The sequence below is a fragment of the Pinus tabuliformis genome, chromosome 6 (genome assembly GCF_031772625.1).
Source record: "Pinus tabuliformis cultivar Carrire ecotype Pingquan chromosome 6, CPIR1, whole genome shotgun sequence".
NCBI classification, from domain to species: Eukaryota; Viridiplantae; Streptophyta; class Pinopsida; order Pinales; family Pinaceae; genus Pinus; species Pinus tabuliformis.
The window spans coordinates 1230979838-1231005881 of record NC_142292.1 but is presented as its reverse complement, the minus strand read 5'-3'; the positions used below and the strand labels follow the sequence as shown (position 1 = coordinate 1231005881).

The following is a 26044-nucleotide window of genomic DNA, read 5'->3' as shown; positions in this document are numbered from 1 at the left end:
TTCATATTTTACGAGTCAGATGAAAAGAGCTTAAAGGAGACTCTTTTTTTGAGGAACGAGTGATGTTTTGGATAGCAACTGGTTCCAGGTAAGGCTTGGAACATTTTAATCATGGCAGTATAAGGAACGTGGCTAATAGAATCACTCATCGCAGCTGTTCCTCAAAAGGGTAAACAATCAAATGGAGGCATATGATCGGCTAAAAAAGAGTGGAGGTGATGGTAAGAACACGACCAAGGTTCAAAGGCTAATAGTCATGCGATCAAAAGGGTTATTTACCGGAGGTGGGGCTCATTTTTTAATGAGCTTGAACTCTATGGAAACATTTGCACATTGCTAGGTTATTTTTTGACGAGCTTGAACTTCGCGTAAAACTACTCATGGCGAGGTTTATTTTTTAACGAGCTTGAACTTTGCATAAAACTGCTCGTTCCAGTCATATAATAAGGATATCTCATTGATAGGTTCATTTTTTAGGGAGCTTGCCCCATTCAAAACTTTTCTCCTAAGCCTTTCGTTATGCAAGCTAGGAATGACAAACCTACGAGTCTAAAGGGTTGAAAGCCTACAAACTAAGAAACTAAATGGTCGCTTTTCACTTGCATGCAAAAATGTTTGCATGCCCCCAGGTATAACGAAATAAAGTTTCTAGGTTACCATGCTGAAGTTCTTGCATTAGGAAGATTGTTTCACCCACATGTGCAGACAAAACAATTCCTTGGATCTATCCATCGAAATGGATGAAGGTGATTCTAGCTCCAATCACCTAACCTTTGACGGAGGAATCCTTTTCCAGACTGATCCGTTATCCTAAACAGACAGGATTGTTAGACTAGTCATATTCCTACGTGGAAACCTATCTTATATTTGGGGTTTTTCTGCCGAAGCAAACCAGGGCGCATGCCTCCTGGGTTTTAGTCACAATCACCAAATCACTTGCGATCATCAGGTGGACGGACTAGAGATTGATGAGACATTCCTTGTGCAAAAAGACTAGTTTGGGATGGCATTTGACTAATAACTGTGTTTGAACCAGGGAACGAAAGCTGGTCTATGAGCTAGACCACTCTGCCTTCATGTGGAAAACACATCACTCGAAAGAGTGAAGAAACGATAGCTCCCATGCTATAAATGTAGTCACGCCCAAGGAGTAGATTGTAATCTAGAGGTCCTTGGACTACCATCACATTTAGATGAACGGTTTTCCTTCTCAAAGTTATAGGCAAATTTGGAAGGATCCCTAACGGTCAACTGGTTCCTTTGTTGAAGCCTATAAAATTTCGAATCTCAGGCATAAGCGATGGCGAACCAAGTTCTTTCCAAGCAGTTGAGGAAAGGATACTCACAGAAGACCCTTCATTTATAATAGGACCAACCATGATCATTTTGTAAGCTTGTACTATGATTCAGAATGATACATTAGATGGTAGGCGGGGTCTGCCTAGTAGATTCCAATCGAAGGAAACGACTAGATTGCTCGGAGGTGGGACCGAATAAACAACCGAATATATCTCTAACGAACTTCCTTCCTGCGGTAAAGGAATGGGTAGATTTACCCCATGTTCATCGGAGTCTGTGTTTATGAATAGAATTTGAATGGTGTCATTCTCATTCTCCTTGGTGACAGTATCATATAAAGGTGGCTCTCTGAAGACAAGATTGGGTCGACTACCATCTCGACTTGTTGACTTTCGTCTGGTGTGGAATCAGAGGGTTTATCTTCAATGATAGGTGCTTTGACCGACAACAATGGTGTGTCAGTCAGATTTTCAACTAGCGATGGACTCGGCAAGAGTTTCTTGTATCCAGGAGGAAGTCGCTGCGGTGACGCAGGACGGTCATCCAAGACTCTTTTAGCTTCGTCTAGGAAGGGACAATGGTGGAGGGCATGATCGCCTTCACACAATATACAAGGAAATTTGGATCTTCCTTTTTGTCCATTGACTTCGTTTTCACTAGTTGACGGTGTGCTCTCAACATGATCGTCAACGGTTGAAGACACCAGATTGTGCAAACGGGGAGACCATTCCCTCAGGATCCGTGGGATACAGGGACAATCTCGATGATAGTGGTCTCCCTTGCAAATGACACATGGAGATTTAGGTTTAGAAGATGAAGTGTGTGGATTTTCACCAGATGATGGACAGTTGCCCCCTTTCGTCGTTGGATTCTTCTTCTTCTTCTCCTTCCCTTTCTTCTTCTTCTCAGTTACTTGGTTTTTGGCGTTACTAGCTTCACCAAGCGAAGAGGAAGAAGGAGAGGGAGAAACAAACGAAGTAGAAGGTTGGGGAGCAACTTCATCTGGTTGCTGATTGGATTGCTGAGGAATCGTGGTGTTTTGAATGACAGAGGTCGAGAAAAGCCATACTGGTAGGCCAATTGTGAGTCCTGGGAGGGACAATGTAGCCATGTGTGGAGCACCAACACCCCCCCAAGAGGAGAAGGGACTAGGATTTCCTCCAAGGGGAAATCCTTGATTGGTAGACTCCATTTGTCAACCTAAATACTAACGAGGGAATAGTGACGTTATTCCGATTAAAATAAATTTTATGACGCTTTGACACAACTTGCTTTTTCAATTTTTAAGAGTCGAGAAAAAGCTAAAGATGACTCTAGTCACCTTCGATTTTTAATGAGCCTGAAGTGATAAGTGCTTAGATGGACCTTTTCTTTTAAGAAGTCTGAAAAAGAACGAAAGTGACTACTCTGGAAATATAGACAGAGGGATTACCAAACTAATTGCAAAACTGCAGAATACCTTTTATGGTACGGCAGTCAATCTTCCCGAATGCTATGTTCAGTGCATTGTGATCGATAGGGCGGCAAACATGGCTTCCTAAGGATAAAGGATGTAGCCTATTATGGTCTCCCAATATATACTCAACGATACCTGGGAGCACAAATCCGTACTGGCACTTGTCGTCTCAAATAAGAGGAACCACCCAACCTACGATGAAAGCTATAGTTACTAGGCTTTATGATCCCGGAATATGTCTCTAGCATACACTTCTAAATGTTGTGTGTTAGGTTCCAAAGTGTTTTTATGTTCATTAAGGTTTATTTTACAGTTGATCTTTATTAATAAGTTTTCCTTTAAGGTTCACCACGTGATGTAGATATACAATTCCTAAATATGCAATCTAAGATGATAAACAATCGTTTATTTTCTTTTTGCAATGAAAATTCTAGCTACTAAGGAAAGAGAAATGAAATTCTTTCAATATAGAGCAGAGAGCACACACTAGATGCACTTTTCCTCAATCAAATTCAGCATGCAGTCTTAATGCAAATGCACATGCATGTATTGTTTTTCAGTTTCCTTAATGTGAAAATGACAAAAAGAAAACAAAGTATAAATCTGAACTATCTTCTTTCAAAGTGACAGTACTAACAATTTTCTTTTAAAAAAACGAAAGTAAAGCTAAGACGACACTTTGCGATTTCAAATCCAAAATTTCTTTTGACACTTGAAATACTAATGATTCAAATCAAATACAATGGAAAAAGTGTAATCGACTGTCTAAAAGAGGAATGCTTTGTAATACTCTTTTTCTTGACTGAAAAAAACACTTGTGACACTTTCAAATCAAAAGACGACAGTTCGATTAAGGTTTGCACAAGAGAACTGTAAATGACGAAAAATACATAAAAAACATTCACAATTCTTTATCGATGGAGGCTGAATAATGCAAAGGAAGATGGTTTCAACAGAGATATACTGATCACAGATAGCAAAACTACTAAATAAAGCTGAAGACAATGAAGAAAAAACCAAAATCTGGAGGCAGAAACATTCTCATCTGATCATCGCCCCTGTAACATAGGGAAACAAGGATGCATCTCACCTACAACACACGGGAGGTGCGATGCATCTATACTGCCATGAAGAGACAGTGTGATGGTCCAGGGACGAGACTGAGCTTGGTTTTGCTCATAGTTTGCAGCTAAGTTCAGGGATTTAGGCTGAGCTAATGATTGTCAGTAAACACAAAGTATAAGGGCTGATCTAATGAGGTTATTTGAGCTACCACCAAGGCACTTAGGATGTTTGCAAGATAGATGTTCAGTCCATAAACCACCCTAGAGATTGACTGAAGCAACGTTGATCTACTTTGCAGTTGCATAGCAAAAGCAGTTCGAAGGCTAGCTGGCTTAACTTCAGGCTCTATCCGTGGTTTATAAAGAAAACAACAGTAACGAAACAAACAAACTATTCACTCCCCAGCCAAGTCACCATTTTGTTATCGAGAAAACTAGTGTCTATTCAAAGCTACTAGTCCCACTAAGACGGGTAGCTATCTTAGAAACAAACAGATTAAAATTACTTGTGTTTTCCTTTATGAGAGATAGATGAGAGAGAAACATAGAGCACCAACCTCAGTCTTTCGCTAGTCTCCTTGCTTGTTTCCTCTCTCCTTTGATAGATCTTTCGCCACTCCTTCCTCACTTGTCCCACTTCAAAGAACACTTATAGAGCCAAGGCATTAAAATACCATCAAAACATAGAGATATATTGCCATAAATAATGTAGGATCAGATGTACATTAACCATATAAATGCATACGTAAACAAGATTAAGAGATATACAAGCATATGGAGAAAAACTCATATAGATTTATTGATAGAAGTAGTAGAAGAGAGGATTACAACCATGCTGTCTGATCCAGCATCATCCTCCTAGCATGAAAGCCCTCTTCACCTCATACAAAGCAAGATCACCCAACAATGTCTTCAAAGAGAAAACAACAACACTTCCTTGCAAATTACAAAATTCCAGCCTTTTGATCTCTTGGATGAGGGATCCATATATAGATGTTTTCAAGAGAGTGAGTTAGCTTCAGGGATTTTGATTAGTGTCATTTCACTGATAGTTCTTGGCTCCACTTGGAGATTTCAAATCTCTTACTCGTCCCTGGGTAAATTCAGAGAGGCAAGTGTCATATGAGTAGTTTCTGGAAGATTCTCTGGGTTTCCACCTAGCACACTGCTTCTGCCATTTTTTTGCTCTCGCTCATCGCACCATACAAAAGGGCTTTCCAGTATGCATCGCACCCCCCATGTGTAATAGGTGAGATGCATCGCACCCTATGCATGGAGTAGTCTGTATGGTCCTGTTTTGACCAGTTCTGAGCAGTTTTTCATGGAGAACTTCTGGGAGATGATGTAATTAGCTGACCTTGTTCCTTTAGGGTATGAAACAACACTTTTAGGGGTTTAGAAGCCCTTGGTTTATGGACGTATGTGATTGGGGTTGTAGTGCCCAAATATTTTTATAACACCTCACCCCATAGCGGGGTGAAAAATGGGCATGTAAAACTCGAAAATTAGAGAGTCCTACCAAGCTTGCAAAAAAGAAAAATAGATTTGAGAAGACACCTTGAGATATGGATATTCAATTTAGAAATAAATTGGAGAAGACCATATCTTTTCAAAAGTAGATTTGAGAAAACACCTTGGGATATGGATATTTAATTTGGAAATAAATTGGAGATGACCATATCTTTTCAAAAGTAGATTTGAGAAGACACATTGTGATATGGATATTTAATTTAGAAATAAATTGGAGGAGACCATCTCCTATCCAAAAGTAAATTTGAGGAGATACATTTGGAATTGATAATAATAATAATAATAATAAAAGTCATACCACTAAAATAAAATTACAGTTTCACAAGTGTAAGTATATACCAATATTACTTAATAATTATAAGTCAATATTTTCATGTTAATTAAACATTAATCAAAATTAGTATGATATGATAAAGTAGGGATCAAAACACAATTGAACACACTTAAATAAATATTTTAGCTTTGAATAAAAGTATTTACAAAAGATTACAGTGATTCATTTCCCAAAGGTTCCTTTCTGCTTGCCCTCCCTTTTTGTTCCTATTTTTTTCTTTCTCCCTCTCTTTAACTCTGACCTCTTCTCTTATGTACAAGAACATTGCTCTGAAAATATCTATACAATCAAAGAGAATTTGAACATCTATCCAGGATACTAAAAACTACTAGATTCCTAGCTCTACACATGTTACATTGTCAAAGGCCCTTGGCCAACCACTAAAACAACCTAACAATTCAACCCACTAACTGGAATTATTACAATGAGCCACAATGGCTATGCTAGCAACCCAAATTCCTACTATAATTTGACAAAATAAATATCTTATTCTAGAATCTACACAACTTCATTTGGGCCTTAAACAAAATAATTTGCCTAGGGTGATGCTCCTGCATCAGACTCCCGGGGGAAAAAAGTTTGACCTACTAGTTGAAACCTCGTTAAAAAAGAATTGTTGTTGCTCACATATCTGGTCATGTTGTTGCTTTAGTTCTCACTTCAGTCTGCCAATATCCCACACTTGATTCTGTGATGTGCCATTGTGCTTTGCTAAGGAAACCTTGCACAATCATCTTGATGTTGGTTGTCCTCTTCCTTTCTCGATCCCATATTCTACTTTGTAGTTGCTTCAACTTTGCCATGCTGATGTAGCCTTTTCTAGTCAGCCAAGTGCTGAAACTGATCACTCTTCCCTTTCCATTATACCTTACCTCAGTTACTCTTGTTATCAACATCATTATTTCCTCAACCTCCATGCCCAATCTTCCTTCTTGTTGGTACATTTTGCTTCTCCTTTGTTGGTTTAAATTATTGCTACTAGTAATCCTCGTGAACAATTACCAAGGTTATAATAATTGAAATCTCCGCCACATTACACTCTTCATTATTGAAGTATGCCAAACATTTCCATATTTCCTCTATGAAGAATAAATATAGAATATCCTTATTGCAGTAAATCTCTTACCCATTGTTATCTTCAACAAAATACATCATGGAAAAATATTGTCCCATACTCTTTGTTTTCAATTGAAATGAATTTTCATGAGACAAACTTGTCCCATGCTCCTCCTCGCTTTCTTCCTTTGACAACATTTGTTGTCCTTCCTTTGAATCCTTGATTATGCCTTCAATAGTCTCCTTTCCACACAAATATTTTAAGGCTTTAAGCACCTCAACTTATTTCAATGAATTCTTCCCACAATCTTATTTATTTGAGTTCTCTTCTTCTTGGAACAAAATCATTTGCTTCTTTATTTTATGAAGGGCATGTTAAATTTTGAATTTTGATATCAAAATTAATCTGCATACTACAGTCTCACATTCTCTGCAGTCCTCAACGATGTTCTGTACAAGGATTGCAAAATTCTTCTCCCACTTTTCTACATTCATCTCCACAATACATGGTTACCATGTCAAATTCTTTGTTGGCATTATAAAAGGATACCTACTGATATTCATAGAATTTTGAACTTTGATCATACCTTCACATACAATAAACATGTTACTGAAAACATTTTCTCTCTTCTGACTTTCTACTGACAATATATGGGTCTTTATCTCATCAGGGAATTGAGTTTCTTTTTGAACTGCTTCTCTATCTCCTGCAAATTCTTGGGTGACACTCTTTCCATTGCTCCACAATATCATGACTTGCTTTGCATAATCCTTTTCATCTATGTCTCAACATGATCCTCGTTGAGGTACTTCTATGTACCCTATTTTATAATTGGCTTCATAATCTAGCCTTTTTCTCTCATTCATGATCTAGGTGGATATTGGTGGCCACCCTCCAAATCCACTTGGACCCCCACCATTGTTTCTTTCACCTTTTCAGATTCCTTAATTATAGCACAATTTACTATTTTTAGCAGTTTTTCGGGTCCTGAACTTCCGGAGCCGTTTTGAGGCCCTAAACAATGTTTTTTGGGAAAACTAGGAGCAACATGGGTGCATGGTCCGATGTTTCTCTTCCCAAAGTTGTAGTTCTCAGATAGATCTTTCTAACGAGATATTTTTTGCATCAAACGAATATCGTATGCCAAAATTATGACCATGGGAAGTTGATGTACCAATTTACCCAAATGAGGCCCACAGTTTGGCGTTTCATCTTCTAGGGTTAGGTGTTTGGATGTTTAGGGTTTTCCATTATTTCTAAACAATAAATAGGCCTTCAAGCCTCATTGTAACAAAGTTCATAGGCATGTAGCCACCACATCTCTTCTCATAGATAAGCTACCATCGCCCTAGTTGGTTTATTTCCATTTCTTTTTGTAAACTTTCTATGTTTTACATTAATGAAATGAAGTATTATTTCTGCTGAATCTCTGTGATTATGGTTATCTATGTAATTTGTAGTGTTCCTGTTTAAATCCGGATCAATGGTATCAGAGCAGTCTTCTTTTTCTCAGTTTTTCTTTGCATGTCCCCAACGAGGTCGGGATATAAGGAGTTAGGGCTTCAACTGTTCGAACCTTTGCAAGACCAACCTTGCAAATCCCGATGGCCTCCAATGGTGGATGAAAAGAAAGACGAGGGGGGAGATCCTATTAAAATCTTGCTCGAAGAAGCCCTCGAGTGACAAAGGAATGCGATGATGGACAACTTTTCCTAGATCCTTCAGGGGCTACCTAGGGGCGACGCATCGGCTTCCAACAACTACTCTGGAAATGCCACACCATTTAAGGTACAAGTTAATTTTGAAATCCCCATATTCGAGGGTTAGATAGATGCAGATGCCATCGATAAATGGTTAAATCTGCTAGAGGGTTATTTTTTTGTTCATGATTTTTGCACTCGGGAAAAGATTATTTTCGCTCTTCTCAAAGCAGCCCCCCACATCAAGGACTAGTGGGAAACCTATTGCGAGAAGAAGGATGAAAGTACAGGCTCACTATTTTCAGCCACACCCACTTGGAATTCATTTCAGGATGCCATCAAGGAGCAGTACTACCCTGTTGGAAGCTATGAGGATCAATACATAAAGTGGACCACGCTGCAACAGGGAAGGGACCAAGTCGTGCCAAGAGTTTACCAATATTTTCCATATCCTTGGCACAAAGTTGGGTATCAAGGATTCAGAGCAACATTTGGTACTCAAATACCACGGTTGCCTGCACAAGTACATCTAGGAAGAAATATAATTCCTGAATATCTCCTCGCTCGGCACGGCATATCGATGTGCCGTCAAGGTCGAGCAAAAGTTTAAACAGGGAAAGGTGCTCCCAAATCGTAGAACAAAGGACAAAGACAAGGCGGGGTAGCCCAAGACAACCTGCCAAAGCTGCAAGCAAAGAACAATGCCGCAAAGCTGAAAAAGGACACGTGAAAGTGGTGTGAGTTCCATAAGAGCTCCACTCACATCACAAGTGAGTGTCGGGCCAAGCAGTCACTGGTGGTTGAGCTAAAGGTTTCAGAATCAGATGCATGTTCCAACTCTGAGTTAGAACTTGACAAGGGGAATGACAAAGGGAAGCAGATTATCGATGCAGATCCCAATGCCACCATTGCCACAATGAAGATCCAGAAGGAGGAACCTAAAGATCCAGAGGAGAAGAAGTATAGCTTCCACTCCTAGATGTGAGTAAAGGACTCCCCGCTACAGTTCATTGTCGACAGCGGGAGCTAAAATAACCTCATTTCGGTAGAGGTCGTGAAGTGGCTGGGCTTACCGACCATAGCACATCCACAACTGTACTCCATCGGGTGGCTTCACCAAGGATGGGATCTTCGCGTGAGCCAACAGTGTCGCCTTCCATACAACATCAAGCCCTTCACAGATGAGGTATTGTGTCACATTACTCCCCTTGAAGTTTGTGATGTATTATTACGCCAACCATACTTGTGGAAGTGACATGCTATGTATGAATCAAGGTCCCTTGCTGTTACTATTACTTTGGGAAATAAGTTGTACATGATACCGGAGGTAGAACCACCTACTGCCATCTCTTTGGTTACTGCAAAACAATGCAGTAAGCTCATTTCCAAAACCAAGAAATTTGTTTTCCTGATGATACGCCCTCAAGGAAAGAAGAAGACAATGGCCATGACCTCTAGATAGGGCCCCTCCGCACGACAACTACATATGGACAAGGTCGTGGAGGAGTAAGAGGACATCTTCACCTCCCTCGCAGGGGTTCCTCTACATTGCTAGGTCAAGCACTCCATCGCTCTGACCTTAGGTGCACCGTTGCCTAATGGACCAATCTATCGGTGCTCCATTCTGGAGAATGATGAAATCAAGAGGCAGATTTAGGAGCTACTGTAGAAAGGTCACATCCATCCAAGTTCATCACCCTATGGGAGCCCGATCGTGTTGGTATAGAAGAAGGATGGGACTTGGAGACCTTGTATTGACTATCAAGTGTTGAACAAGATCACTGTCTGTAATAGGTACTCGATCCCACTGATTGATGACCTCCTGGACCAACTGAAGGGGGCAAAATATTTTTGGGTGGCTTCACCAAGGATAGGATCTTCGCGTGAGCCATCAGTGTTGCCTTGCATACAACATCAAGCCCTTCACGGATGAGGTATTGTGTGACATTTCTCCCCTTGAAGTTTGTGATGTATTATTAGGATAAACATACTTGTGGAAGCGACATGTTGTGTATGAATCAGGACCCTGTGTTGTTATTGTTACTTTGGGAAATAAGTTGTAAAAGATACTAGAGGTAGCACTGCATACCACCATCTCTTTGGTTACTGCAAAACAATGCAATAAGCTCATTTTCAAAACTAGGAAATTGTTTTCCGGATGATACGTCGTCAAGGAAAGAAGAAGACAGTGGCCACGACCTCCAGACAAGGCCCCTCCGCACGACAACTACATATGGACAAGGTCGTGGAGGAGTACGAGGACATCTTCACCTCCCCCGCAGGGGTTCCTATGCACTATCAGGTCAAGCACTCCATCAATCTGACCCCAAGTGCATCGCTGCCCAATGGAACAATTTATCGACACTCGATTCTGGAGAACAATGAAATCAAGAGGCAGATTCAGGAGCTGCTGTAGAAAAGTCATGCTCGTCCGACTTCATCACCTTGTGGGAGCCCAAATGTGTTGGTACAGAGGAAGGATGGGACTTGGAGACTCAATATTGACTATCGGGCACTGAACAAGATCACTGTCCATAATAAGTACCTGATCCCATGGATTGATGACCTCCTGGACCAACTGAAGGGGGGAAATATTTCAGCAATATCGATTTGAAGTCAGGATATCACCAGGTACCAATCGAACCCTCCGATGCGTGGAAGACTGCCTTCAAAGCCAAGCAGGGCCTTTTGGAATGGTTGGTTATGCCTTTCAGATTGACGAATGCTCCTGCAACTTTCATGAGGCTAATGGATGACATCTTGTAGCCATTCACCAATTCATTTGTAGTGGTATACTTGGATGACATCCTGATCTTCAGCCAGAGTTGGGAAGAGCACCTCCACCACATTCGACAGGTTCTCCAAACACTGCGGCAACACAAGTTATGTGCCAGTTTGTAGAAATGCACTTTTGGCATGACCCAGGTTCAGTGTCTGGGATACGTTATTGATGAAAAGGGGGTGCATGTGGATCCAGCTAAGATCCAAGTCATTTAGGATTGGCCATCTCCAACCACTCTGATAGAGCTCTGCAGCTTTTTAGGTCTTGCCAACTTCTACCACAGGTTCGTGTTGGGATTTTATTATATCACTTGGCCCTTGAGTCAAGTCACCAAGGGAGGACCGAAAAAAAAAATTCTTTTGATCTGAATCTCAACAGAAGGCATTCACAGAGTTGAAAGATCACCTTTGCTCGGCACTAGTGCTCGCATTACCAGACTTGCAACAACCATTTGAGGTCGAGACAGATGCCTCTAACTATGCTATTGGGGCAGTGCTTACTCATCATGGGCATCGAGTGGCATATCACAGTGAGACACTTTCAGACACTGTCTGAAAGTATCCCACTTATGACAAAGATATGTATTCCATTATGCAAGCCTACCGACAATGGAAGCATTACATTTTGGGGAAGGAAACGGTCATCCACACAGACCACCAACCCTTGCAGTTCATACAGACCCAAGGGAAATTGCAAAATGATTGCCATCAGAAGTGGTCCACATACCTGCAACAGTTCCATTTGAATATCAAGTATAAGAATGGTAGCACCAATAATGTTGCATATTGCCTCAGTCGACCACCGATCATGGCGTTAACCACCATGCTCAACTCTTGTGGGCATGAGACTTCTGATTGGCAACTTCTCTAAAAAAAGCGACCCAGAATTCGGCCACACAAACCAGACACTCTTGGAGGGTCAACATGTTCCATATTTTCACCTCCAGGATGCCCTGTTATGCCAACTGGGTCACCTTTATGTTCCTTCAAGTGAGTGTGACAAGATGATTTGGGAAGCACACTACAGTCGGGCTGCTGGGCATTTCAGGGTCGAGAAAACGATGGCAGTACTGAAAAAGTATTTCTATTGGCCGAATCTTTGACAGGATGTCGGGAAGTACATCAGAGCATTCACTGCCTACGCCATTGCCAAACCGACCATCAAGAAGCAAGGTCTCTGCACCCTGCTGCCTACCCCTAGTTGACCTTGGTAATCCATCTCCATGGATTAACTGTCAGGCCTTCCTTCCACTAAGCATGGGAACGACTGTGTTTTTGTGGTCATCGACAAGTTCTTGAAGATGGCCATTATGGCGGCCTGCAAGAAGAATATCACAGCAGAAGCCACTGCTAAACTCTTCTTTGAATGAGTGTGGGTACACTTTGGGATCCCACATTCTATCATCTCAGATCAGATCGGGACAACAGGTTCCTCGGTACATTTTGGTCTAGTCTCTGGTCAATGTTGGACACCAAACTCACTAAGTCCACAACCTCCCATCCTCAAACTGATGGCCAGACAAAGGTTGTCAATAGGATGATCGTACACATTCTGCACATGTACAACTCAAAGCATCCACACACATGGGACGAGAGCCTCCCCTATGTTAAGCACAACTACAACTGGGCTTTCCACAGCTCGACTGGCCACAACCCTTTTCAGGTGGGTTTGGGATTCTAGCCACTATGTCCCACTGATGTGGCCATGCCATTTGCAGCTACTCACGCAGATTCAGTTCATGTCCAGTCTGAAATAGATAAGGCAAAGAGCTTCATTGAGCACATCCAACATATTCTCCAACAAGTCCATGACTTTATGGAGAAATCAAATGCCAAGTACAAGCAGTGACATGATCAACATCGGGTGCCACACAAGTTTCAGGTGGGTGACAAAGTCTAGTTGCATTTGTAAAAGGAACACCTCACCGGAGGCTATCGGAAACTTAAACCACTCCGATATGGTCCTTACACCATTACCAAGGCTATGGGAGACAATGCATTTGAGCTCAACATTCCCCCATTCCTTTGCCTGCACCTACTGTTCAATGTGGACCGCCTTTGGCCATACTTTCCACCATTACTAGACACATTTGACATTGAGAACAGCTCACACCCACAGAGTTAAATCCAGATTGCATGGAATAAACTACAACTGATCGGATCATGGACACATAGATCAAGTACAGTTGCCAACACAATATCCAACTGTATTGAGTTGTCAAAGCAGGCCAACTCCTTCACCAGGGACCAAGTTCAGCAGAAGTTTCCTCATCTCATGGAGGAACTCAACGCAATGGGGACCATTGCTTCCTATGGGGGAGGAATGATCTAGGTGGATATTGGTGGCCACCCGCCAAGTCCACTTGGACCCCCACCATTGTTCCTTTCATCTTTTCAGTTTCCTTAATTGTAGCACAATTTACTATTTTTAGTAGTTTTTCGGGTCCTGAATTGCCGGAGCCATTTGAGGCCCTAAACGCTGTTTTTTGGGAAAAATGGGAGCAACATGGGTCAGTGGTCCAATGTTTCTCTTCCCATAGTTATAGTTCTCATATAGATCTTTCTAACGAGATATTGTGCACGTGAAATGGAGCACATATGCCAAAGTTATGACCTTGGGAAGTTGATGTACCAATTTACCCAAACGGGGCCCACAGTTTGGCATTCATCTTCTAGGGTTTGGTTTTTGGATGTTTAGGGTTTTCCATTATTTCTCAACAATAAATAGTCCTTTGAGCCTCATTGTAACATAGTTCACATGCATGTAGCCGCCACATCTCTTCTCAGAGGTAAGCTACCATCGCCCTAGCTCGTTTATTTCCATTTCTGTTTGTAAGCATATTTCAGTGTTTTACATTAATGAAATGAAGTATTATTTCCACTGAATCTTTGTGTTTATGGTTATCTCTGTAATTTGTGGCATTCCTATTTAAATCTGGATCAGTTCACTACATGAGACAATGGTGTCTCCTCTTTGTCAAACTCTAGGTTGTCTTCTTGTCCTTGGGCTATTTTGACCTCCTTTTGACTAAATTAATTGCAATGTATTGAGGGTTTCTCACCAGCTCTCCCTCCATCATCTTCATATTGAACCAATCAACAAATCTACCAAACATGCGGTTTCTCCCCTTTTCCTAATTTCCATTGGTATTCAACTCATGACAAAATATTTTCAAAAATGATCCAAGAAACACACAATAAGAGAATATATATAACTAGTAAATTATACATTTTAGGTCACTCTTCCTCTCATACACTTGAAGCGTTTTAGCCTAAGCTTCTTCATGGTCTTCATCCACACTATCTTCATGAGATAAGTCTGCATCTCCTTCCTCTGCTACAGTTCCTTAGGGTTGTCCACCTTCCAAATCAACTTTCTCTTGTTGTTTCTTGTTAGCATAACTCAACCACGAGGGGCTTCACTCAATGAAATTTGGACCTAGCACATGCGTTTGTGGCATACTAAACAATACCCTTAATTTGAGTACATATTGGAAAATACCTCTAAAAACCACATTATTTAACCCAATACACTTACCCAATTTAAAAAACTCCTACTTTCAGTAGATATTATAGGTCTCCATTTTTTCATTAACATTTTTTAAACCCATTTATATTTTTTCATTAACTTTGAGCTCCATTTTTTATATCTGTCAATATAAAAAGCCTTTAACCCTTATTATATGCTCAATATATTATGTCATTTTTTCCTCAATATATATCCCCCAATATGAACGCATGTGGAGCCCTATTTCTCCCCCAATGAAACCCCTGTGAACTCAATTTTTATGTAGTTTCAACTTCTTCCATAATTGTTCACACCTGTTCAACTCAATATCACTCTATACTTGCAAATTGAAACTCATGCAAACAATTATCTAGAAATATATTTATTTCTTGCTCCTCATCTGATGTTGCTGACATTATTTCCTTGTGCTAGATTAAGCACATCATCATTTCAACATCCACATCATCCTCTCCTTGGACTTGTACGTGATCTAGGTCACAAATATGAACTTCCTTTCCTTCATAATCTACAAACCTGAGTTCTTCTTTCACTAACGAAGCATTCATGTCATGCTTCAACCTCATTTGCAATAGAGGCCACTTAACTATGTTCCTCCATTTCAGTATCTAACCATTTCTATGGGCTTCTTGAAGCAATTTTATCTTCCTGTTACCCCTTTGAACTATCTATCCATGCCTCCAATCTGTAAGAGATTTTAATGGATGCTCATCTTCCTTGCTTACAAAACTTACAACCACACATAAATTGGTAGTTTTATAAAAACAAGGGGTTTTAGCCTCTTTCTCTTTCAACAACAGCTCTTGCTATTTTGGGATCTTATCATGGTTCATAAGACTTTCCATCAGTCTTCTCTCCTTGTCTTCATGAAGAGGCATTCCTTCCTATTTGCAGTAATGAACTGCTCCTTCCATAGGCTCAGTTGCTTTGAGCTCTTCTTCTTCCATCCATGCTTTTATCAAAGTTCTTACCCCTCTTTCCCCTATAGCTCTATCTTTTGGAAATTTATTCTTAAATTACTTTTGTTTAACAAATAACTTGAACCTCCCCATCAGGTTTTGTCTTTGGCTTTCTGTCCTTGCTTGTAGTAGGTGCATTAGCACATCACGATGTGCCTTCAACTCATCCATATCCTTTTCAAATTATTTCTGACTTAGTTTCCTTACGCCATTTCTCTTAGCATCCTTCGCCTCTTTGTTGTGGCTTTTTCTTGACCCTTCGTCATGACCAGCAATGGTCACCTTCTTTCTTCTCTGCATGTGCTCCTCCATGTTCATCTTGAGCTACAACCTATCCTAGTAATAAGCCTCCCCTCACTTGTTACCCAAACAACTAACCTCCTCTTGGTTATTGGTGTCCTTCTTGGTTCCCTCCTCTGCAACCTCTTGAGCACTCCTTACTCCTCTCTAGTTTTTTCTCATATGCTCACCTCCTGAGAAATTATCTTGTTCTCTTCTCCTTGAGGAATTCCCTTGTCCCCCTCTTCCTTCCAATCTCAACTAAAATTCCCCTTTCTTCATTCAACATCTATGTTGTAAGGTTTTTTTTCTACCACAATATTTAAGAACACAGCTGATTCTCCCCTCAACCTAGATCATATCCTTTTTGTGAGAAAAAATTTGTATAACATATCTCGCTGTATATGCTGCTACTAGCACACAAATTCCTTGGAAAAACATAAAACATAAAACATAAAACCAACTATACATGTTTGATTCTCCTCCTTTGAGATTTCAATATCTCAGTTCTTCCAAATCTACCTCTCCACGGTATTCTTCTATCTATTTCCATCTATATAATTGGCTGGAATTCTCCCTAGATTTATGCAATCCTCTATCAGAGTTTCTCTTATTTCTGATATCTTCTACCCCTTTTTGAATAAATTCTGCTATGGTATCCTTTATCTCTACATTTCTACCTTTATTTCTCACCCTATGTTTTAAAAAATTACCAAAATATTAGTTATCATTCAAATAAATACTGCAATCATTACCTCTTTCATCCAATGTTTTCACCTCTTCACTTGTTGCAATATTTGTTGGCTCGTTCTGATGTCCACAAAACCTCCACCAAGATCATCTTGTTACAACAATCTTCGTCAATTTGTTTCTCTTCTCTATTTTTCTGCTCCGATTTGCAGAGATTTGATACCACATGATAACATGCCCCTCCAGTGGCTTTCTCTCTCCTTGCCCATGAATTTCCTCAATTCCCGCTCTGCTCTCCTTTTCAAGAACCCTCGCAAAAATCATCTCAATGAACACACACGCTCTATTATTTCTCTGCTAAATTGATATAATTCTTGTTTTTTCCTTTATTTCTAGATCAACTAAAGAACATTCGCCCTTTTCCCACTCCAAATCCAAGTGTCTGTGTCTTTTATTCCCTTTCAGCAATCCCTACCAGGAAGGCTGACCACAATGTGGTCATGAAGTTTTTGACAGAGAATATCTTCAACAGATTTGGTTGTCCACATAAATTAATAACAGATAATGCAGTAGCCTTCAGGGCAAAAGAATTGGTGGAAATGTGTGATTCAATGGGTATTAAACTTGTTCATTCCACCCCATACTATCCTCAAGGGAATGGTCTGGCAAAATCCTCTAATAAAAGTTTGATCAGGCTAATTAAAAAACTATTAGAGGACAATAAAAATAATTGGGATTCAAAGCTCAAGTATGCACTGTGGGCTGACAGGATGACCATTAAAAAATCCACAGACAATTCTCCTTTCAAGATAGTATATGGCACTGAGGTTGTATTTCCAATTCAGCTAACTCTCCCTGTGGCAAAATTCCTTCAAGAAGAGTAGGATGAGGAAGAATACATGGCAAAGAGGATCACTGATATAGCAGAAATACATCAGATTAGGGAACAACTGGTTGAAAAGGCTGCAGCACATCAGAAAAGGATCAAGGAAGCCTTTGACAAGAAGGCAAAAACAAATAATTTTCAGATTGGAGACTTGGTTTTGAAGTGGGATGCATTAAAGGAAAATATAGGCAACCATGGGAAATTTGATGCTTTTTGGATAGGCCCTTCCATTATTTCACATATTTAGGGGAACAACACCTTCATATTGAAAAGTATGGGAGGAGAGGCAGTTTTTGATGGCCCAATTAATGGGCGGTTTTTGAAAGTTTATGTGATTTAAGGTCTTTGGCATTAAAAGTTGTAAATATTGTGTTTTTATCAGTTTTAGTATAGATAAAGTAGACTCCATGCCCAATGGAACACTAGGAATTTTAGCTAATTTGTTTGCAGCTGGAAAGGCAATGGTCTGTAGGTTCTTGAGATCTCATAGGGAGGATCTCATCCCCAGAAGGAGCCAGTGTTAGCTTTGCTATGTTCTTTGATACTTGATGGATCAAAATAGGTGTTGAGCAGTGCTGGTTTGGTTGTATAAGGCTTGCAGTAGTTTTCATGTTTTCTCCTTCATTTGCCCTTTTCTCCTTATAACTCCCACACTTTCGTTTCCTCTTTCCCCTTAAATCCTCTTTACTCTCCTCTAAACCCTTTTCCCCAATGCCCGCACATTCTTTGTTTAAACACTACAAAACCCCGCCGAAACCCTTTTTCCCGGCTCCCTGGCTTTTTTGTTTAAACCCCGAATAAACTCATTTTTTGTTTAGCCCCAGGAATTAAGGCTTTAAAACATATCACTATGTGCCTTCGCCAATCGCATAACCTGTTGGGGCCCTCACCTATCACATCAACCCCAAAATGTTTGCGTTAAACCTGAGCCATCCAATCTTCCACCTTGTGATCTGACGACGTTCAGAACTCCCGCCCCGCGAACCTATGCACGTGATAGCCCGCGGGGAAAGTGGTTTCCCCACCGTCCCATCTGCCACACGGCACTTTATTATTTGATCGCTCCTCCGCATACGGAAACCGCCCGACGCCGAAAGCGGTGTGGGTAATACCGCCCGCCCGGGAAACCGCCGACCCCCCGCTCGTTAACCGTCGCGCTGCTTCCGCTTCTGATAGCCGTCTGATCATCCCCACCCATGATCAGACAGTCCTCGTTCTTCCCGTGCACACGCCTCCCATACCCTCCTCCTGCGCGCTATCTCCCGCGCATCTTCCACTCCCATCAGCAATTGGATCATTCCCATCGTGATCCAACAGCCATCGTTCATCTATTTACGCTTTCTCCCGATAGTCCGCATACTCCGATCTCCGCCATCCATTTTGTCATCCAACGGTTAATATTCATGCCCAGTCCATCATCCATTTTCAATGCATTTTCCGTGTTTTGAGCCTGTCCTGTGTACACGAAGAAGGAAGGAGGACATGATTCAGCAATCTGCACATTAAGTTCTCAGCAACTACATTTAAAGAGCAGCATGGCCAAGGATGAGAAGGACAGCCTTGAGTAGATAAACACGACATTTCACCTATTCATAAAGTACAACAGAGCAACAGAAAGGTCATTTTGTCCATTAAAACAATCAAATTGTATCAAATACCATATCTGATAGTAAATGTGGTTGGTGGTCAGTTATGACCCCTCCACGTATAGGTCAGTAGAGCTATTTTGTAAAAAAACTCCATATATACCCAAAAACAAGATGTAATGGGGTTGATGAATGTTATTTTGGTGTAAACTTCCACTTTTGGAGACTGTAACTACTATGACACCTGTAGCTGCTGGTCTTCATTTTTAGCTAATACAAGCTTCTTTTGTTGTTAATTGCTCACTTTCCACTTCTTCTTCTTTGTTCCAGGCCATGCCTGTTATGCATTTATTCATGTGTTGTTGATGTTTAGCATTAGAGGGGATGCCATCCCACCTCTATGTTATAATTTAGCTGTATCATTGGATTTGTATGTAGGTTTCTGTTGTTTTAATGCCAGAGAGTTGTCATCCTATCTGTGTATTAGGAAACAGATTTACAGACCTTTTAACTGGTTTCAGGTGGCCATCACAAGGTCCTGTGCATCTGCTGGTGTGATCAATATTCTCCATTATCATATTTTCCTTAAACTGTGAGTAATTGGTGGTCTAAAGCCTTGTAGTCCGGGGATGTTCACCCATGTCTGGGGTTAAGCATAGCAGAAGTGGTTATCTGGCTTGAATATGCAGCATTTCTTTCATTCATCCACCATTTTCCAACATTTTTGTTGAGTTTGTAATGTTCCCGAGCATCTCTGATATACAACCTAGGAGAGTTTCTGGGGTTATAACAATTACCTTCATCCATGATCTCAAACTAGGTAGCAACACAGTGTACACATCAATGATAACACACCTGCCATACCAGGTTCCTCTTGAACTTGACATTTTACATCAATGAATTATATTTGACATAAATGACAATGACTGCTCAACAGAAATCAGAGGGAATAAAATCTATGCTGGTTTTCTCAGTTATTCTCTATTCTTAAGTTTCTTTAGTCAATTTGTTGGCCCAATATTTCTTAATTGAACTAATTGTCTTTGTGTTTGTGTTTTCAAACTCCCTATTGGTTACCTCAAGTTATCCATTTTCCTATGGGTGGTAGGGAGTGAAATTCCTATGTTGAATGTTTTGTTTCTTCATGATTTTCTAGATGAAATTTGAAGTGTATTAAGTGTAATGATAAGTAATTAATTTCCATCGAAACCCAAACTTGTAGAAGTTGTTTACTCTTAAGAAAACTAATTTCTACTTTGTAGTTGTCTTAAATACCTTAACTTCATCCCACTTAGTTAAGTAAATTATGCACAATAAGATACATTTCTTTTTCCCATAAGGAGGATCTGTAGGAAATATGATTTCCATTCCCCATTTTTCAATGGGCTCTAGTGAAATTAAGGGTCAGAGTGGATTCTCACTTCTTTTGATAGGTTTCCGCATCCTTTGGCATTCATCACAATGGTAAGTAGGGAAAATTTTAAGAACCCCCCCTAAATTTATAAATATAATAAATGGGCGAATCTCCATGGTATATAGGAAAAATGGAAGGCGATTTTATCAATAATATAATATGTATATATAATTTTTTGGCGAATCTCTCACCAGGCATGGCCAATTTCACTAAGATCTCGGCGAGTCTTTCACTAAATAATAAAACATTGTAAAGTCCTAGTGAATCTTAGCATAGGCTACATTCCAGGTGAATACCATGGGTCAATACCATGTGCCATTTTTATTTTTATTAATTCTAATATTAGGGTTAATAATGGTTTTTTGCATGGTATTAATAACAATCTAGTCCATGGTATTTGTCCCATAGTATTTTGGCCATAGGTTTCACCTAAATATAACCCATTTTTGGAGTGTTCGTAAATATAAGGTGACTTATGGAGTAAATATAAAAAATGTTTTATTTGTTTACCATACCTCTCGTTTATTTATATTTTTATTAATTTACCATACCTCTTTTACAAATATGGTATTTGGCCCATAGGATTCACTTAAATAAAACCTCTTTCTTGAGCCTTCATAAATAGAACGAGGGTTATGGACTAAATATAAAAAGAGGTTTTATTTATTTACGATACGTCGCGTTTATTTATATTTTTATTTATTTACCATACCATTTGAGTAAGTATAAAAAGACGTTTTATTTATTTACCATACCTCCACTTTACTTATATTTTTATTTGTTTACACCGTTACATCTATATATAAGGTGACTTATGGAGTGAATATAAAAAATGTTTTATTTATTTACCATACCTCTCATTTATTTATATTTTTATTAATTTACCATACCTCTTTTATAAATATGGTATTTGGCCCATAGGATTCACTTAAATAAAACCTATTCTTGAAAATGGGCGAATGGATTCACTTAAATAAAACCTATTCTTGAAAATGGGCGAATGGAAGGTTGTAAGTCCTAATTTCAAGGGCTAAATTTACCTTTTTTACCCTCTCCCTTAAAATAAGGTGGGCTATTTGAGGTGATTTGTAAAAATGTACCATGATACAAAATATTCGCCCACTAAAAATTTAAAACCCCTTAATTTCGCCAAAGGCTGAACATTCGCCCCTAAAATTATCCTTGATGGTAAGTGTATATGAAGGCATCATTATGGAAAGTAGGTCAAAAGTAGGTAGCCATCAAAATATTGTAGGATGTCCTCCTTGCCGCATAATGTACCCCACATGGTCCATCTCAAAATTCATGGAGAATGTTATCAACTTCATCCATCCTCACACATATTTTCAAAATTTGATTTTTTCCAATATTACATAAACATCATATAGTCCAAATGTATGGTGCACTTTTCTTCGGAATTTTCCATCTTTCCTTGTAAGACAAATGTGAAGGAAACTTTCTTGTTGTTAAATAGTTGGCTATGTCAAAAAACTACGGGGAATGTGGTGTGATGAAAAATATATTTTCCTCAAGAAGGTTTTGATGTATCATCCCTTCATGTGAATAACTTTTTATTCTTCACAAAAAACATGCAATAAAAGTTTGTTTTCTTGAGTTGTCAATGATGGTTAGACCAAATTGCTACAATAAAAAGAGATATCTAATAATTCTCCCATGGATATTAAGTTCATTCAATAAGTATTTGATGGAAGCATAACCTGTGTGCACAAAATCTTGGTAACTAGTAACATATTTCCTAAACTTATTAAGATCATGAACAACTACAAGGAACTCTTTTTTGGTGACAATGTAATTTTTCTCTACATTAGACAAGTTCTTACTAGTGAAATATATTGCATAGATAATTATATTATATTGTTTTCCAAGTATTATCTCTACTTTCCTTGTTGAGGAATCAATATAGTTAAGGATAGGTTCTAATTATGTCCCTGTAAGACTGGTGATAATGTAAGTTTTTCCTTTATGTAACCAAAGGAATCTTGGAATTCAGTTGTCCAATAGAAATCTATATCCTTGGTTACAGGTAAAACATGGGAGAAGTGTTTTTTCTCAAATATTTGATAAATATTCTATAATATTCTACATGGCTGAGCAAACTTCTAACCTCCTTTTGATTTTAGGGAATGAGATATGTTTTATGATGTTTATTTTGCTTGTTACCACTTCAATTCATCTTGAACGTAGATGATTTCCTAACACAATTCCTTCATTCAAAAGGAAATGGATTTATTCATGACTAAGGGAGGGTTTCATTTCCTTACATCTCCAAAGAAATTAATCAATATTTGTGAGGGCTTCCTAAAAAGAGTTCCCATAAGGTGTGAAATCATCCATGTAGACCTCTACAATGTCATGAATAAGGTCTGGGAGTATGTTGAGTAGAACTATGAGGAATGTGGTAGGAGTATTGCATAAACCAAAAGGAATAATTTTGTAGGAAAAGGTTCGTCGAGGGAAGGTTATGGGGGTTTCATATTCATCTTCAAGGGTGATTTTTTATCTAGTTACACCCCTTGAAGCCCTCTAGGAATGAAAAATGTTTGTTCCCTATAAGACATCTAAAACCATGTCAATAAAGGGAAAGGGAAAATGATCCCTTATAGTGACCTTGTTGAGGTCCATGTACTCTACACATATTCTCAATTTTCTATTTTTCATAGGGATAATAACTAAAGGTTATAGCCATTCACTATAAAAATAATGGATAGATGAGCCCAACGTATACAAGTTTTTACAACTCTTTATTGATAATATCCTTCATTGCATTGCTAATTCTTCTCTAGGGTTTCCTGATGGGTTTATGGTCTTTTTTTATGTAAATATGGTAAGTACATATGGAGCAGTGGATGCCCTTCATCTCCTTATAATCCCATGCAAATGTTGCAACATGATTATTTAAAATAGCAATTAGTTTTTTCACTTAATCAACAACAAGGGTATGGATTATTTTTAGTTTTTTAGAAGGGAGAATCTCTATGGATTTAATGATGAGTTTATCATAATCAACAACTAGTAATTCTACCCATATATTTTTTCCTTGTTTGGTGGAGTTTTCAAATGGTTATTCACTATTGAAGCCATTTCATGGCATAATAATAGGGTACAAATTGTAAAAGTCTCTTGTAATAATGTGCATTGTGGAAGGTGTTACTAACATCTTAAATCTATTTCTCCATGTATATCAAGAAAATTTGGTCATAAAAAATGTCATTTTCTAAAAAAAATTGGAATAAGACACTAAAGTCACTATCACGTCCAACTCAATGAGATATTTTTGACAATGTAATTTTTTTGTTGATCTGAAATCCCATATCAACATTCGCATGCCTTGTGGCACTTGTGTGGCCTTTGAATTTGGTCCACATGGCTATTTCACATAGACTAGTGGGTCCACTACACTATTTCGATACTTATTTCATATATATATATATGCTCTACAAATGTTATAATCTATGTTGCTCGCACCAATCCGTAGAACATAATAATTAGATGGGGGGAGGGTCCTCACCACATACCATGCCACCATAATCAAAATCCAATGAACCCATGGCCAATATTTTAGTGGGCCCTCCCCCACACCACACCACAACCCATCATTGGTATTTCGAGAAATAGTATTGCTTATTGTATGGGGTCTAAGCCTTGAGGCTCAATGGTAAAAAAGCAGGTGGGGCCTACCCAATCCTATCATCGTCAGGGTTACCAAAAACAATGTTTTTGAATAGATGTGAGGTTTAATCCCCAAGAGATGAATGCCTCATTATAAGGTGGAAAGAGGACACACCCCATCACCTCATCAGGGGTTGGAGGTTCAAGTTGTTCTGGAGTTCGACAATCTATAAATCTATATGATTTATTTGAAAAGAAATAAAATAAAATTGTAAATCATGAATCATAAAAGATTGCACTCTAAGAATCTATGGATATTTCAGAGTTAATTTAGTTCTATTTCCAGTCGTCTTTGTAACTTATACCATGTATTACCGAGACATATTAGTCATAACATCATATCCACATTTTGTATATAACAAGATATCTTATTATTATGAATAGAAACATGAAATATAAGCTATAGGTTATCAATTGTGTTTAATTTTGACATGCTTCAATGTTCACTACATATCTACAATTTTAACATTATGGATAAATATGAACTATGGCCCACATTATCTATCTATCTATCTATCTACCATATATATAATGAGCTATTATGGTACTCTCTAATTTATTGATTTACTTATTTGAAAGAATTTTTAGCATCCCAATAAGAACAAGAGAAAACAAATAAAAAATAGTATATGCAATATATTTGTTTACAAGGAAGGTGCGAAACAGTTCTTGGAAAATAATAGGTTAGACTTTGAAAGATCCATTGTGTCATATGCTTAATTTATGTGAACACATACAATTGATTATTTATCTACAATCATAGAATTAATAGAAAGTTAAACTACATAGTATACAGGTCCATATCTCAAGTTATATGCAATCTCTTCTCATTAATTTGACAATGCGAGATTAAATATATCACCCATTTCTTGATAGAACGCTTTTGTATCGAAATAAACATTTATATGTTTTCATTGATTATTAACATCATTGTCTAGACATCAGTATATAATAGAGAATTATTATATCCTCTAATGTGTCAAACACTAGAAAATGTTAGTGAAAATTATCAATGGAAGTAATTACTTATTTATATTAATTGCACAAAATAACAAGAATAATTTACATACCCACATCAAATTCAAAATAATTATTTATTATCTCTTTTCTTAAAGAGGGAAATTTTTCTCTACGAGGTTAAAAGAATATGGACTGGGCATGTTACTTTGTAGATTTAAGGTCGAGCAACCACTTGATTAAATATAGAAAGGGATTAGTAAGGCCTGCCTAATGGATAAATGAGATGGACCACTGAGATATGGTGGGTGATGGTCTTAAAATTATGTACGTGTAGTTTTATTATTATACAATTATAAATCTCATGGGGGCAGCTCAATTAGTGATAAATTTGTTATGAAGTATTATGTAAACCATGAGTTTAAACTTTCAAATCGCCATGGGTCAAACCAACAAAAAAAGAATATTATATGAATATAACATAACTCTCAATGTTGAAAATTCAATAGACTGCTAATTATTTGTACCCAATAAGAATTGTGAGGATGAAAGAGGGAATGACCCCAACTAATTCTCTCAACATCTATATATATAGTTATATTTCTCATTTTCTTAATGACATGGAAAAATTTTGTGTATTAACATAAGCTGATTCACCATCTCTATTAACTCATGTAACATAGTTTGTTTCAATCATTTCATAATCAATATGTAAATTCAGGGGCGTCCAATCTAGTTTATAATTAAGGTATAGGTTTTTTCCTAGCCACACAAAATACATAGTTATTTACTATAACACCACATCTAGCTATCCATATGACCACGATTATAAATCA

General features: G+C 38.5%; 1 protein-coding gene across 3 annotated transcripts in view; it reads right to left on the bottom strand.

The window, feature by feature from the left end:
* LOC149263138 (MADS-box protein JOINTLESS-like) overlaps window positions 1-26044 on the bottom strand; it is a 459590-nt gene that overhangs the window by 37793 nt on the left and 395753 nt on the right. The window lies entirely within an intron of this gene.